This window comes from Onychostruthus taczanowskii, unplaced genomic scaffold (assembly GCF_017590055.1).
Source record: "Onychostruthus taczanowskii isolate IOZ18803 unplaced genomic scaffold, ASM1759005v1 scaffold13, whole genome shotgun sequence".
Lineage (NCBI taxonomy): Eukaryota > Metazoa > Chordata > Aves > Passeriformes > Passeridae > Onychostruthus > Onychostruthus taczanowskii.
In genome coordinates, this window is record NW_024498462.1 from 12,883,018 (window position 1) to 12,901,292 (window position 18,275).

Genomic DNA, 18,275 nt, shown 5'->3' on the forward strand with positions numbered 1-18,275 from the left:
ACTATCTAGGGGGGAAAAAAATATCATAAGAAACCCAGGTATTTTATCAACAGAAGACTTGGAGGAGGAATATAAACAGAGGACTGGCACAGCTGATTGCCAGGACAGCATTGGATTTACCTCTGTTTTTCCAGATAATTCACATTATGTTGAACTTCAGAATGATAGACTGAGGTGCTTGGAGAAAGCCTAAATGCATCAGGAAATGAAGAGAAAAGGTACTTCTAGCACATGAATCTGTCAATTATTTAGCACTCTCAGGCATTAATCATTTTGTTAATTCCAGGTTAAATACTGCTCATTTGATTTCACTACTGTCCATAAAAGAAAGTGAATGTCAGTATACTGAAGAATTCTTAAAAGGTAAATGTCATGCTAAGATAAAGGAGAGCAAGTAGTGAACACAAATAAATGGAAAAACTACCCCAAGTAAGAGATCTGAAAATAATTACAGCACTAAAAGTCAGTCACTAGAACACCAATCAGAAAGGAAATCTTGCATTAAGTTAACGTATTTAGTGCACATAAAATAAAGATATTTGTGGCCAGAAACTGGCTGACTGTTCAAAAAAAAAAAAAAATTGGAATGTCTCAGCCTCTCTTATTTTCTTTTTCCACCTAAGCATTAGTATTTGTTATTTGTTTTTCTTATTTAGGTAGTTGTACTGAACTTCTAAACTCATATGCACTGGACTCCTAAAAGTTCAGAGTCCTGCTATTCTTAACACACCATAACAAGTGAATAGTTAATTTTTCTTTTCCTTTCTTTGAATTGCACTTCAACATGATGCCACTCTGGAGGTTATTGAAATTATTGTTCATGCCCTGAATATCTGGTTAAACAGAAATCTCTGATTCAAATTATTAACTAAAATGAAAGGAGAAAAGATGACAACATAAAGGGTCTTATTTTTAATTCTCTTTGCAGTTAAAAGCCAGATGAATAGAAATCTGTTAAGGTTCATTACTGCTACAATCCATCCAGAGAAAGGGAAAGAGAGAAGCTCTGGTACATTAACTTTTACACTTGTGACCCGGTAAATAATGTTCTAGTTAGAGCTACGGCTTCTTTCAACCCACAGCTCAAATAATTTCTATAATAATATATTAATTTTTTACACTGCCAAATGCTGCTAAAGGCATATCCGAAGGATATCAAATTGAGGGCATTCCTTTAAAAAATCACAGATGTATATCCAAAATGTTTAGCCGCGACGCGACTCTTTAAACAAACCAGAAAACGAGGCCGTCTGTCACACCCAGGCCCTCCAGATGAAACCCCAAATTTATAACGAGCCTGACACAGCTGCCACGATTCCATTCCTGTCACACATGGCAGGGAGTGGCTTTCCAGCTGCACTGGATCATTTAACCCATGGCTCTGGTTGGGGTGCCAGAGCTGAGCCTGACATCTGAATGGGCAGGGGAGAGGGCTGGGATGAGGGAGGGACTTTGAGGTTGGAATTGCCCTCACAAAGGGATTTCTATTGTGTCCTAATTCTGTTTCACTCGCAAGGAAGAATGAAGAAATTCAAACGATATCATAAGAATAGAGCCTATTTATTTTATTTACTGAATTATATTTTAATGATTAATAATTCCTTCCCCATGGTAATTGTGTTAAGAAGAATTATCTTTTGATGAATGTGCAGTTTGGTTTGGGAGAAGCCTAAACTGGTGAATACAGAGAAGCTGTCAAAAATACAAGGGACCTTTTACCCTTGTTTAACCAGTAGCATGTGAACTGCACAGTGGGAAAGCCAAGAACTGGAATATGATTTTAAAAGGAAATTAGATGTTAAACACTGCCCATCTCATCTGCCAAAGGTAGGTGTCAGATGTAGGCAAAAATTAATTTCCATTGATAACAAGGTCTTGCAAACATCTCAGTTGCAGAGCTTAAAATATTTTCAGTAGTTAGGAGTCCAAACCAGAATGAGGGGGTTTTCTCCAGTTCAAGATAGAGAACTTCAAATCCTCTTGTGTAAAAATAAAACAATCAAGATAAGCAATGAATATTGATGATGTCTTCTAGTTTCTTCTTCTTCATCTCATTTGAATATTTTAACAATACAAGTTACAATTCTCCCCTCCTCACCTGCTGAGGAATTTGTCTCTAAGTGCACTGTGAATTTCTCCAGCCTGACCTTGTGGCTCCTCATCTTTGTGCTACTCCCTTCCTCTATGTAAAAAAGTTGATCTCACTGACTTTGTAACTCTTCTGACACAATTTTGAGCATCCTGATGCCCTCTGAGTCTCATTCTTGGCAGACCACACAAGTCCCACCCTCCAGATTTAAGGTCTCTCTTACTTTCCAACACCCTCCATTATCTCAGGGTCCCAAACTCAAATTATTCCAGATATCACCTGCAATGCCTTGCCCAGCTGGGAATAATTCTCGGGCCCATCGGGTTTGATGCAGGGTATCAGATAATTGATAGCTTTATCTGAATGTAAATTCCTTGCCTACACACCTTATTCAGACCCAAAGTAAGCAACCTGCACACGGATTTAGTGTTTCCATAGCAAAACCATGAGCTTTTCTGAGTTCCTGAGGGGCTTTCTGTGCCTCTCTCTGAATCACTGAGACCAAAGCCTGAGAAACCTCTTCCCCATCACAAAGGTCCAAACCAGAAACATGTCAGAACAAAGCCAGACTGCACCTAATCCTATTAATGCTGCACCAAATCAATCTCCTCAGGCTTTCTGGGGCTTGTGAACAAGCAGTCAAGATGCCTCTGGTGATGGACAGACATTGCAGGGCTGCCTCCTGATTTCGTAGCCATTTCTTATTTTCATTCTCTTTGCTTTTGCTGAAAACTGATTGACTGTAAAAGATCTGCTTCAATGTCAGTCTCCTGTTAACAGCTGGGAAGTCACTTTATCTTACTTGCAGCCACAAGGAAACACGAGATAATCACCCTGTGACAGCCAGACCCAGCAGACAGGCAGAGAAGCAAATCTCCTTTTGTTATTCTGCTCTGCCCGTTCCAGCCCTCACCGAATTTCCAAACAGTGAAAGGAAGAACATTCCCTTTCAATTCCCTTAGTGGCTGGATAGCCACTAGGAAAGCTCATTTTCAGCTCATAAAGCATATTTTCAATATAAAGATTGAGTTTTTCCCTTCTCTGCTACTAAAAGTACAATCTACAGTTTTCATTGATCTCTCCCATTTTCGGGGAAATTGTCTCTTCACTTTCCTAACTGAGTATCTCAAAGTACAGTTGAGCTAGACAAGAGTACTCCAGACTGAGGAATTCAACAGGAAAAAGCTTTACAAAGAGGCAAAGCTGTGGCACAAAAATCTGGAAGTGAGCGGCGTTAATGCAATGTAATTTAGCTGCTAGTTTCTATAAGCACTCAGATGTAAATCAGAATTTCTACTGGAAATGGATTTTGTAACTAGAAACACAGGGAAGGAAGCATAAAGAAGACAATCTCCTTTCCCTTCATTGCCTCTGAACTGCTCCTTGTTTCCATAGGTGTTGCTTCTCATTTAACAGAGACATTAGCATAGAAATAATCTGCACCAAGTCTGTCTCAAAGCTTTGCTCAGTCCCAGGAGTTTTAGCTGCCTAACTACATTAGGATCACAAGTAATTTGAGTAATTATATTTTAGCTTCAGATTAGCTATAGAAAATACAATTTAATTTTTATTAGCAGATAAACATTACAAAAATATTATTCCCCTCATATTCACATAACATTGAGAGCTTTGCACTGCAGTTCATTTAAAAAGCTAGGAAAAAAGGTATGAAAAAGTCACTAACACAAGCAGTTTTTTAGCAAAACTGTCATGTCCAAGTCAGACCAATTAGCTGCAATTTCACATTCTACATTTTGCGTTAACTATAAAGAAACAGCCATATATAGTTTTTCTCAAGCATGCCAATAAATCACAGGTAATTACTCAGAACTCTATTAACCAAACCAAACCAAACCTAAATATTCTGCACTTGAAGCACTGTTTTTCATCTCCCACCATCTCAGAATCTGTTATGAGGTCATAGTTTTATTACTAAAAAAACAAGTTTGGCCAATATCATCATAAAATCACCAATAAATCTGAAATTTATGTAAAGACAAAAGGGCAGGTTAAGGATACTTTGCCATCTAGTGTGGTTATTTGTTGAAGCCTTCAATGTTTATGAATTTTTGCAAGCCTAAAAGTAATAAGTCAGTCAGCCAGACACAGTCAGCCAGAGCCATGAGCCAGCCAGTAGGAAAAAAATACCCAGTAATGAGCATGATGTATTAGTGAGAGCAGATCCTCCTAGGTCCTTTATTTAGCTCTGCCAGCAATTAATATGTGACCTTGAACAAATCAGTCAGCTAAAAATCAGCTTAAGGCCCCATTTTCTTACTAGACATAGATAGAAATGTAGTCTGAATCTCAAAGATTTTCAAATGCAAATAGGTAATTCAGGTCCTCTTGCATTTTTACCTTATTTTTTTAAAGATTTTTTTGCAAGAAAACAGGAAATACAGCTTCCACACAGATCTTCCACACAGAGCTTCCACAACTACTTCCCTGGAATTTTGTTTCTAGCTCCTTTGAAAAGGTGTCAAACAACCTTGTAATGCTACAATATTTCTGTTGTGAGCCTCCCAAAGTGTATCACCTACAGAAGAAAAGGGGGGGAAATTTAGAGGATGGGGTTGGGATCTCTAACTGAGGCCTCTGTAAGAGAACCAGTACATATTTGCATTAATTTCAGTGAGTCTGCTTGTTCATGAAATCCCCAAAGGGATGAGGGGTCAACTTGAAACAAAATGAAAAAATTAAGTAGGCTATTGAAGAATCATAAGGAGGTTTTCTACAAGCAACTGATTTACCTTATCAATTTTGTTTTTATCATGAGTGTTCATGCAATTGTATGAATGATTTGTGCATTAAAAACCTACTCTTGTTTCCATGTACAGCAATTCTTCAGCTTTGCCCACACTCATCCATCCGTGGATAGATGCAATACTGTGTGGCTTACTTGATCAAGCATAGCAAATTGAAAGTATTAAATGAAATCAGTTTTGATATATTCACTCATGCCTCTCCTGTAACAGCCATTTTGAAACAAGATAAATGGTGAGAAAAATGTGATTTTTTAAAAACATGTTCAGTTATGCTGCAAACTTCACTTAGGGCCCCCCAAAACCCTTCAGAAACCTTGACACCACTGCAGCATGGCCTCAGCTAAACTCAGGATTTGAGGTTCAAAATAAAATATTCAACTTTGATAACACAATATGTGTGTAAAATGAGTGCCATAAGTAAAACTAAGAGGGTGATCAGATACTGGTTTTATTTTAACACAAGCATTATAGAAATACTAATTTCAAATAATTTACCCAAAGCAGTAGAGGACTGCAGGTTGAAGTTCCAAGCACTTAGGAAGTTTTTAAAGGCTCATGTGATGAGCTCTAGTGATGCTAAAGCACATCCCTGTAACCAGTTGTGTCACTTTCATGGGAATCATAACCATGTGTATAACAATTAATATAATTTTGGGATGAGTGCTTAAAAGAGATCCACATCTCTCAGCCCAGCTCTTGACTTTGATACACTCCCTGTATCAATAGCACACAGCCCATTTCCTTATTAAATGTTATTTTTCATGATTTCTGTACCACATACTTCACTACAGCTAATTAAAATATACAAGCTATCTAAACCCCCCAAAATAAGTTTTTTTTTCCTTGTCTTCATATGAAATGGATGTTTTTGATAGCCCAACTTAGAGAAGAAGGTGTTTATAGCAATCTGACTTAAGCCCCACTTCAAACAATCAGGCTGACATGGAATACCACTGGTGCTTCCTTATTTTCCAATTATATTTTCTCATCCTGAAGTTAATGAAACTTTATGCAACCTATTTCAGTAGGGTCTTTTCAAGGCTCCAGCTTGGCATTGCCTCCCAGATCAAAAAGGAACAATTCCATCCTGTTCAAATGCATTTCAGAGAGGGGATGCCAGCAATGTGGGGTGGAGCCTGACTGCAATGAGCTGCAGGATAATCATGAAACTTCCTCTTCAGTGAAACTTTGCAATCCAACAGCAATATCTGTCAGCTGAAAGGAGGAATGACAGAATTGTTCCATTCTGTCTTGTTCATTAGAACCTGGATTTTTTTTTCTCTCCTTTTTAAAGAAAGGATGTCTTATGATTAAAATATCATTATAAATGAGGTGGTAGCCTGTCATGTGGAAAATTGAGATTCTCTGGTTCTGGTGAGCTGCCTCCCAGCCTGAGGGATTTTTGCTTACCTGACAAGCCCTCCTGTCTCACTAGTTTACACATTTAATTTTGCATTAACTGTTTTCATGTAGACTTTTTATTGTTTAATGTGCTCCAAGACACAAAACGTGGTTGTTGTCTGCTTGATTTTATTACCATGCAGTCATATGTATCTATGATCTTATACAGAGTTCTAGATACAGTACATTTTTTTGAATGATGACATTAAAATCCACAGACATTATCCCCACTGCAAAAAGGGTTTATTTTTCTTTAATGGCTAAAATGTAAAGGAGCTGCGCAAGCATTGGATTTTTATTTTTGGGAGCTGTCTTGTTCTTGAATGCCGAGCTTCTCCTGCCACACTGAACAGTTTCATTAGTGCACCATTTTTTTCAGTTTTTTCACGATTTTAACATAGATTAGATTGACAGTAACCACATTTTTCCTTCAGGGCAAAAATATATGTTTTCCTATTAGATGTCGAAGGGATAACATCAATGGTTGACCTCAATTTTGGCAGATGATTCTACTAACTGCACTCCTATTATATTTGCCAATCAGTTAAAGCACTTCTGTCAGACCCGAGTACTTTACCTCTATCAGCTGTGATCAAAGGGGGTCAGGTCCTCTAATTTTAGAGGGGTTTTTTTATTTCTTTCTCTCCCAGGAAGATATCAAAAGACCACGTTTTAGTGACTGATAATCATGGGACAAATTCATACCCCAGTGTGCAACCCAAAGGAAAATCTCAGTCACTTCTGGGATATCCACTCAGGATAAAAGATAAAGAAGTTTCCTGAGTGTTTGTACCTTTTTCTAATCATAATTGTCTAATGGCACAATGAGATTTGCAAAAGCTAATCTCCCTGAAGCCAGAGAGTGTTACCCATTAATGTCAGGGTAAATCAGGTCCTGGATGTCTTTTCCTTAGCCAGGCTTTACTAAGATTGCTAATTCAGTGCAGTGGGAGGACACCTAACTTTGTTTCAGAGAAATATACTTGGGTGAAAATGCTATTTCTCCATTTAGAGAGCAGAGAAAAGTGAGGAATAAAAGAAGAGAGCGGGAATTGGACCCCTTATGGTTTTGAATATAGCAAATATTAAATTTTTTCTTAATGCAAGGACATTGCTCTTAGTTACTGGAAAGCTTCATTTCAGCCAGGTGCTGAGGAAAATGCCAAATCTGCCTGTATGTAGCAAAATGTTTAACTAATGAAGAGGAAGGCTTTAAAGGCAATGAGGTAAAAAGTGCTATCACAGAATTCATCTGGAGAAATAGTGATCACAACTCAAAGACTAAGGAATCCATATTTCCCAGAGAGGCTTGCAAATGATCCATAATTTAAAATGGGGAAGAGAAAGTGTTGAACCTTGTTTGTATATTACTTAAGAGGATAAATTAATGGGATGAATTATTCATTCTGAAATATTCACTGTGCTTTACTAATTGTGACAGCAAACATAATGCAGGGATTTTGGACATTTCAGTGTCACATAGAGATGTGAGGACATGCTTGGAGATACTCTGCAGGCCAAAGTGAATGGTAAGAGAGATAATTAAAGATGCTTTAATAGATTTTCAAAGTTGCTAAGATACTGTCAGGTAGCGTAACACATCTTGGACAGCCATAATATCCCAGACTACATTCTAAATATTCATTTCCTGTAGCTTTGCTTTCATTTTGCCTTCCCTTTCTTTTGCCTTTCCTTTCCTTTTTTTTTTTTTTTTTTTTTTTTTAACTTCCCTGGTAATTGCAAACCTCTTCAGATAAAACATCCCTCTCTGACAGGAAGAAATATTTATGCTTGGGATTCACTACATTCACTTGGCAATGAAGGAGTTTTTACAGCTTTTCTGACTAATAAAAAGCAACACAAATATAAAGAGGAAATCATCTGCAGAAACATGACTTGTAGCAAAGCAGGCAGCTGAGATGATGTATGGTTACCACTTCCCATACAGTAGGGAAAGTACCAGGAGATGGAGCCTTCTGTGACTCTCATACCTGGATTTTTACAGCAGCAGAACCCCTCAGTTCTGCAGCTGTGTAATTGAAAAACAAAACAAAGACATCGAGGGTGTTTGCATTAGACACAAATGAGGATGGAATAACGTGAACCAAAACAGCTTTGCAGGTGTGACATAAAAATAATAATCTCAAATAAACAGTTCTGAGCTCTCTACCTGCCTGAAGCTTATGCAAGAGCAGTTTAAGTGGGAATCAGCTAATCTAATAATACAACATGATAATATATATAATAATGGTGGATATTGAATAATTTAGGTGTTACTTTAATCCTCACAACAATAGTATTCAGATACACAAAGGCTTCACCTCATCAGTGAGTAAAGATCTCCCAGCAAACATTCCTCAAATTAAAATTAAAAGCAGAAAAACCCATAAATATTGAAAAATCACTTCAGCTCTGATTGCCTTGACACAAATCTGGATGGAAGCATTCTCCTCAGCCCTGCTTTGGATGTCCATTTTTTGCCATAGAGATGCATTTCAATCCCACACTTAGCAGTGACTGGTTCTTTGGAAAGAGAATGACAAATGCCTGCTGAACTTTTCTCTTAAAACTTAACACCCAAGATCAAAGACTAATTCAATTAATTCTAATCTCTAAAGTTATTAGATCTGGGGGCTTTATTATTAACATTTTTTAGGCTTTTAATCCTTTATACAATGACTTATGCAGGCACGTAATATCCCAAATGATTATCACCATGTTGCAAATTCTAATAAATTTTTATCTGGCACAAATCATATATAAAGCTGTCAGTTTAGCTCCTTCTCTATAGAAAAGAAATGGAAAATCCTGCACATGATGGAAACAAGGGGTGATAAGGAGTACAGATATCAGTGCACTATTTGCAACTGATCATTTATTCAGAGATCAGAAATTGTTTCCAAGCAGACATGGGGCAGTTCCTGGCACTGAACATGATCCCCTCTCAAGCAACTCAGAGTAAAAAAGGGATATAAAGCATCCCAAGGACTGTGAAGTGCAAAAATAACTCTCAGCTGCCTTTTCTCTCTACATTGTCTGGAGTCATGAGAGGCAAGCCCTGACCCCACAAAAGTCAACAGAATTCCTGTCATTGCTGGTAGCAGGACCAAGCTTTATCACTGTTTTTATTAATAATTCATTCTTTAGAATGACTTTATGTGTATTTTGACAGTGGCTTTGATTTTTGCATTGAAGTGAAAAGATGATAAAGACTCGGAGGATGTTACCAGCTCTGATATTAGGATAAAACTAAGAAAAAAATCAGACTGTGCTCATGTTGAGTTCCTACTCTGACTAGCTACTAGCTCAATTCCACTTGAACTTTTAATTAAAACAGTGTTAGGAGAAGAGAAAGACATAATGAAAACTTATGGTTTATGCATAAAAGGAAGCATTTACAAAAGTGTCAGTGACTGACCAAGAAGGATCATGATTAAGGTTTAAAATTAAAGCTCATGCTATCATAACCCTTCCTACCTGAGATGCACTAAGACAGCACTCTGAGAGTAGCCAGTTAAATGAAATGGAATCTCATGACATTTACATGAAACACCCTTGCATGTTATATAAAAATATGATACAGTTGTGATATTAATAATGGTAGGTAATAATCTCCTCATTGCTCAAGTTCTGTACAGCCATTTTGAATCTTTTCTGCAAAAATTCTCCCATATGCTCTGAACTCTCTCAGCTGGGAGTATTTCTGCCCCTTCTCAGCCAAGTCAAGGCAGATCATAACAATGCTGGGCACATCTGAGCTAATTTTAATGCAGCCTGCACAGATTAATTCTTTCGGCCCTAATTTTGTAGCATGAAATGTTGTGAGTCCCTGGCACAGGTGCCCAGAGCAGCTGGGTCTGCCCCTGGATCCCTGGCAGTGCCCAAGGCCAGGTTGGACAGGGCTTGGAGCAGCCTGGGACAGTGGAAGGTGGCCCTGCCATGGCAGGGGTGGCACTGGATGAGTTTCAAGATCCCTCCCAACCCCAGCCACTCTGTGGTTTCTGTGATTTGGTGACTGCAGCCCAGCAGAGCTGACACCACAGGGCTGTGCCACGCTGAGCTCTGCACTCACACAATCAGTGCTGCCAGTCCTGGCACTTATTGCACCACCACAGAGAACAAAACATGGAACAATTCACACTTTTGTGCCTATTTCTGTCAGGGCTCAATCCTGAGCTCTCAACAGAGTGACTCCCCCTGTGACATTATTCTGGTATTTGCAAAACACAGCATTATTCCAATATTGAAGGAAATGGATTGACCTGGATGAGAAGAAAACCCTTTTCAATTGGCAGTGCCTCAATGCAATAAAAATCTGTCAGGGGTGTTTCTAGTGAAACTGGAAACCAATCAGCTGCTAATCTTTCAGAGTACAAGATCAATTCATGCAACAAGTGCAGTCACTTCCTGGATTTGCAAAGAAAAGAGCCCAAGGCTGGAAGATGTATCTTGAGTTGGGAGTTGGATGCAGATGATTCAGGTGGGTCCCTTCCAACACAGAATATTCTGTGATTCTGACTGTGACTTGACAAATTTCACAAGAATCTGCATTATTTCTTTGCATTGGAATTCGTATTTATAAAGCATCACAAAGAACTTTCCAATTTTAGAATGCAAAATTACTATTAGAATGAGTGACAATTAGCACAGTAATTATTAGAATTATTAGAATATCAGACTACCAATGATTATATTTTAAAGAATTTGAAATATACAGAACATCTGTTAAAGAATATCTGACCCCAGCGTATTGATTTTGACATTTTTGTCTGTCATGTATCAGTCCACGAGACAGATGCTGTTAAATTGTATTTGGAATATTGCATACACTGTTAATGGATGTATGAATGGAGGTTTAGGAATTCCATCTTAGCTTCACAGTTCATGCTTTAGATAGATGCTAGAAAGGATTTCTCAGAAATGAGGAGAAACTGATGACAAGGTCTAGACATTGTCACAGATTTTGAACTTGATGTGATGACACACTAATATTCTCCTGGAGAGGATACACACTTCAGAATTTTAAAAGTCAATTGCTTCAACAATCTGATGATGTTGATAAAAACAACCAAACCAACCCAGGTGGAAAGAGTTCATGACCTTAGAAATTGGGAGGAAGGATGTAGGCAGCAGTTTGCTGTGCTCTTGTCTGTACTAAATGAAATCTAAGTGTTAGTAAAGTTTAACAACTCTTTTCCTATTATGAAGGAATTTCCTAAGGAAAATTGCACTTAGGATGAAAAGTGTAAATTATTTTGGAGGCAGCAGAGATGACACCAAACTCCTCTAGGTCTGCACAAGCACCCAATCACACCCAGTCAGACTGAAGCAGCTCTTCAGAGGTGTCTGCACAAACTGTGGAGCAGAGCAAGGAATTCCCTCCTCACACTCACCTCCAAACTGGGCTGTGATATTGAGATATTATTGCTGCTTCCAAGCTCTTTGAAAGCTGAGTCTTAATGTCCACAGCTTGAGTTGCTTAAACATCCAAGTGTATAAAGTAATTTTGGACAGATTGTTAATTCTCTTTTAATTATGGAAGACAACATTAGATGCATTTTATTTGAAATGTTAAATATCGATAATGCTGGAGAACAGAGCAAAGAATTATTGATTAACTGTCAAGGGTAGTTGGTAAATGGTCTGTGTGCTTAATCAATGAGTTAGTACCCTGAAGAAAGTGATCCTTAAAGCCCTTAGCCAGGGCTAGAGATTGATAGCCTTCTGTTTCATTTTCAGCTTGCTAAGTATGTGCTGAGCATAGTGCAAAGTATCTTTGTCACTGGCCCGAAAATAAAACTTGTTTTTGTGGATATATTATGTACTTATAGCTGGCAACAACCATTTCACACTTGCAAATTAAACCAATCCCTGTCGAGTGACTGCGAGTCATGTTGATTTCAGTGAACCCAGAGAGATCTGGTAAACTGTCAAGATGAGTTTGGTTACATGTTAACAGAGTTCAAAAGGAGAATAGAAAACATCAGTTCTTGTGAATTCCACAAAGTAATCTGTGTCAGGTTTACTTGAAAGGAGAAAAAAAAAAAAAAAAAAAAAAAAGAGAAACAGTATTAAAAGCCCAGAGAACCCTGTCCAAAACTTCTGCACAGTTTTTGGCCATTGTGTACCCTGGCACTGAAATAGGAGTATGGAAAGCTCCCCTAGAGACCAATCCCGGCATAATGGTTCAAAATATTTAACAAAATAGGAAAACCCTTCTCCTCCATTGGACTAAGTATGGCTTGACAAACGAGAACCACAAAGCACTGACCTCACTCTCTTTTCCGCTGCATTTAACCAGAACCTCTTCATTAAGCTCAGCACTGTCCAACATGACTTTGCCTATTTTCCAGGTACCTTACATAAATCTCAAGTTTTCTTCAGTTTTCAACACCAACTTCATGCCTGGCCCACACCACTGAGAGCTGCACCTTGCACACAGCAGGAAATTCTGGACCACTGCAAGCATTTTCCCATCCATTTGATGTGTAGAGTGCCAAGCAGGAACAATCACCCAAAGCCCAGGATGAGGTCTCCATGCCTGTTACACTCTCAGTTTCCACATTAGTTCATGCAAATCATTTTGAGGGCTTTTTTAGCCAATTTACATAATGTGCACCCTGCCTTCCTTTTCCTTTTTACATGGGTTATTTTTATATTCTGTTTGCACAGAGCATCAGTGATACACAGATAACAGGGAGCCTGCAATGCCTCCAGCATGCATTTGTGTAGCTTACAAGTACAGAAAATTCCTTGTTCCCCTGGTTACTCTCACCAGATCTGCATTATAACACAAGAAGAAAGAATGACAACTTCCTGGCTGTCACCAGTGAGCCCAGCTATTAAGCAAAGATTTTGCAAATAGGTATTGTTTAACATTTTAATTTTTCCTTTGAAAACAAGTAGGTAAGGAGAGAACAGCTGTCAGTAAACAGGCAGTCTAAAAGAATTAGAGTCTCTGAAAGAGACATTAAGAATCTGGGATGTTACATGGTTGACAAAGGCAACTGGGGAAAGATAATGTTTGTAAAATCATTTGCTTAAGTACACTTTGAGAAATGAGTGGAACACAGCAAAGTGAGATGCTAAACTCAGGCCTTGATTGTTTTCAGGATCCTGGCAGAGCCAAGCACAGTGTAAGACATCTGCTGACGTGCATTGACCTGATACTCCCTGGCAGTCAGAGCTGGGGATGTGAAATTCTGGTTTTCACCGAGCAAGAAACATTTACATATAAATGTGAAGTGTGATAGAGCTTGTTCTGAATTTCAGGAAAGGGCTGAGCCATCTGTGGCAGACAGCAGATCTCCAAAGTTTGGTGTTGTCCTTGCAAGAACACATTCACCTCAGCTGGAGAGCAGCTGCCATGCAACAGAAATGTGAATATTACAGATCTGATCCAAACTAAGCCCTCACTGCACTGATTCCTGCACAGCACTTCCCCCGTGGTATTTTTGCTACATTTGCCATATCTGCCCTTCTACTCACAGATTCCTTACCCCTCCAGAGCAGTAATGTGGGCACAAAGCTGCAGAACATTCAGGAACACAAAGCATGTTCCTGGCACACTGCATGAAGCATTATTCTACATCACTTGCTGTACCTCAGATCACATTACATCATGTCAAACATCCTGGAATTGAAATAATAGTACATGACACAAGACATTTGTTATGTAATGTGATGTGACTGTTAAAATTTCACCAAAAAATATTCTCCTGATCCATAGACTACTATCAAATCAGACTGGAGTTAATAAATCCAAATTGAATTTGGCACAGAGAGCATGAAAGTAAAACGAGAACAATTTTGTGCATGCATTATATACATAATCCTGTACTTAATATAATCAGGTTGAGTTGGAGATGAGGATTTTCTTGTTTGAAACTGGCAGGCTTGTGCAGCTAAAAAATGTGGTTGTTTTATTTATTTGCATATAGATGTAGTAATAGAAATCTCTAGTGGACGAAAAATGGTTTCGTGCACAGTACTGAAAATAAATTTGTCATCTTTTTAATCATCAGGTGTCCTGAAAGGAAAACATTTGTGGAAGAGGCAAGTTGTAAAAACACTCTAGAAATAATTTTTTGGAAAATTTATATAGAGCAACCTGTCATCTGTGATGCTCCACAAGTCTTTCCTAGTGGACTTCTTTATATCCTCTCTGTTACCACCAGCCTATTACACCCAGTAAATATCTTAATGAGTGATGCTCATTTCTAAACAGCAAGCCCAGACAACCAACACCCCTGGCATGGCACAGAGCTCAGTTCAGATAAATATTAAGGAGATAGCTTTATTTTTTGTGAAAAAGCCCAAATGTCCACAAAACCCTGCTACAAATAGCAGAGAACATCATGAAAATAATTGTATCTATGTCAGCAGCAAAACCCAGAAATCACAGGTAAGCCCAAACACTATTGACAGAGAACATTTTGAAGCAGTGAATTTCGTGTTCTGTCCTCAAAAAATACCCTCAGTTCTATTAACTCTACTGCCTGAAAACATTTTATTTTCAGCCCCAAGTGTTTTCTGGGTTGAAACACCAAATGTGTGGTGACTGAGTAAACAGGGAAAAAATCAAGTTGAGTTCAGACAAATTGATCCAGACAGCAGCACCTTTGAGACAGTGACAGTGTCACAGGAGTGAGACACCAAGAACTGTGAATTCAGCGGGTGAAAGACCCAGTGCACCACCCAAGCACACAACTGGAAAAAATATGTTCTAAGGTAAAAATTACTCACTCTATCTTCATTTCTCCTTAAGAGTAATTCATCCTAAATTAACAAAAAATTAATGCAGCTTCTGTCTTAAAATACTGTCAGAGTGAAGTGTTTGCTCTAAAAAAATTGTCAAAAGATTACCCTAAGTAAGAGAAAGTGGAAAGAAGTAGTGACAACTTGGAGGGCCAATATGGGCTGCTCTTTTTAGAGGAGAATTCTTTTTACAGGCTGTACTGGCAAATGTTAAAGAATGCACAATTGCTACCTTGAGCTGGCATTATAATTAAAAAACCCCAAAAATCATCCTCCTCATGACATTATCCTTTGTAAATTAAATGATTCCAGTAGTGATCACAAAGTTTCATTTTTAATGAATTAGCCATTTATTCTAGTGAACTCAACACATTAAGTGTGAGAGGTTGTTCTCATTTTAGCAGGACATTTAGTTGTAGTTCAACATCTTCGCTGCATAGATCTCACTTGTGATTAAACCAAAGGGAAAAGCACACAAATAAAGTGCTGTCATTTGTAGCCCCAGCCAGCAACGAGGTAGCAAAAGAAAAATCTTTCTGGAAGGAAAAGCATTTCTACAGTGGAGAACAACTGCTGGAAATCAACAAGATTAACCTGTCTCTCTCCTCTCTCTGTCCTTGTAGTGGACAGGAGAGATCTCACTTGACTGCTGTCCTAAAGCAACAGCTTCCAAAGCAAAATCACACCTATTTCCTGGCTACAGTCAGCTTTCGTCACACAACAGAAAGGTGGCCATGGAGAACTGAATTAATTTGTCTTCAGAAGCCAATGCAGGACCTACACTGCTTAAATTACCCCTGAAAACACTTTTTTAGTCTGCTCCTAAGTAGTGCAGTGACAGAGACTCCACTATTTCCCCCAGCTATAAATTCTGTGCAACGGTTTTTACAACTGGAATTTTTTTCCTGATGCCTGGTCTAAATCTGCCTTGCTGCTGTTTTAATTCCAGTATTTTTTATCTTGTCCCCAGGAGCAATGGAAAACAAATCATTCCCTTTCTGTTTGAAGCAATTTGGAGACACTTGGAGCTCCATCTCTCTCCCCTCCTTCTCGTTCAGATGGAACAATTAAAGCTCTGCCAGGCACAAGGCTGAGCCTCCTACTGCCCTTGCCTTGCCTTTCCAGCAGGGTAAAGCACAACTGGCATTGGTGGAATTTAGGATTACAGGTGAAACATAAATTGTTTATTTAAATGTTTATATATTTCCCCCCCTAATATTGAGATTACTGCCCTAAAGCTGGTATTAACTGCCAATAAATTAAATTCACTAAAAATTCCCCAAGTTAAAGGCAGTTCTAGCTATGGCATTATCCACATGGAGTCCTTTTAACTCACCTCTCTGAGCTGTATTTTATTCTTTTCCAAATGACTGCTGCAAATTCTGAAGCTCATTTTGCACCTTTATCCAGTCAGGGGCCTAACAAGGCAATTCCAGTCTTGGGAACAAACCCCAAAATGATCTGTTCATTTTCCAAATGAGTTGAAAGAAACAACTGAAATAGGAAACAAGAACAAAAGGGAGAACCTTCTAAATTCACACTGGCACTTTGTAGTGTCCAAAATATTCCACTTGCTTGTACTCACAGGGGTGCTGTACAAGTAGCTAAGGATCATACTGGTGCTGTAGGTTCTCTGTAAGTTAAGTGTTTTCCTGAAATATTCCAAGTGAGCTGCTGTTCAAAGTTATTTTCCCTCTTGGTTTGTCTCATCATAGTTGCTTCTACACTTAGAAACAAGAGTGGCACGGTCACAGTGGCACAAAAATCATATAAATTATAGTTAGACATTTTCAATATTTCTTATAAAAAATACTGAGTATCACTTTTTTTTTTTTTTTCTTATGAAGAGAAAGAACTGGGAAGAATAAGAAAGAGAGAATGAGAATTGCTTGTCACATCACTCCCCAGCACTCTGCAGCTCCATGCTGAACATGTACTTCAATGATTCAGGAGCTGTGAAATTCCAGGCTGTGATCATCCAGGCTGGAAGGGGAGTGGGGGCTGATTTATGGAGGGTGGTGTTGCTTTTGCTACATACTTTATTTTGACATAATACACAGTTGCCAATGTGGAAAAAAAAAAAAATCTTCATATGTTTCTCATTCTGCATCAGAATATGCCATGAAATATCAGCAAGCCTACACTACACAAAGTAATAAGTGATGCACCACCCACATCACTTTTTTTGCTGTTGTTGTTAGCTCTTGTTTATGATTTAAACCAATAATCACACTAAACACTTGGAAATAAATTAAGCCTTTTCAGTCTGATTAAATTGGCTGAATGCTTTAACCATGTGACTTTGGCAGCTCTAATCATCCCAGGATAGTCAGGGAGTTAATCATGCAAATGTCTTTAGATATTTCACTTTGCAGAGCTGGGGTTTGGAGCCCGCACCCTTCCAAAGCATCTGCATTCTGCAGTGAGAACTGCAACTCGAGCCATGCAAAACTTCATAACCAGCAAAGCAGCAAGCCTGGTCAAGGAGCACAATTAGAAAGTGTTAATAATGGGAATAGAACAGGCAGGCCCTGGCTGCAGGAGCAGGGAACAGCTCCAGCACCTCAGCGTCACTGCTCCTGCCAGCCTCACCTTTATTACAGGTATTTTCTGAATTATTCTTTCTTTGTGCCCACTGCACAAGAGGGGATTGATGATGTTCATAAATGATCCTTGCTCCCTTACTCTGTTTTGGAGACTGCACTTCCACTAATGGTGCACTTCCACTCATTTACTACTCATAATAATCTTTTTCTTTTCCTACTTTCTGTGTGAAGGAAAATTTTAGGATGAGTGAGCGGAGTCATGGGTTCCATCATTCAGTGAAATCCTTATTTTATTTTGTTCAGAATCTGAACCTTTCCTACCACATCTTCTTTCTTATCTCTGGGATGACTGAAAAAGATTGCATCTAGATCTCACGTTTTGATATTACAGCTGACATTCTTTAAAGCTCCCATTTAATAGAGCAGTTGGGAAAAGACAGAATATGGTCAAAGAAACACCACAGTTTCATAATTAACCAATTAAATTTTTTATAATTTATCTCTTCTTTACAGAAGCAGATATTTTCATTTCCATTAAAATATGTTCCTCTTATTAATAAGATTTAATATCTGTCTCTATGTACCACCTACTGGCTGGGTTTATTCCTTGATTAACCCACCCAGACACTGCAAAAACAATTAAAGGTAATGAAAGCACAGTAACTCAGTGCAGAAAATAAGGTCTCAAAAAACCATCAAAAAATATTCCCTGAATTT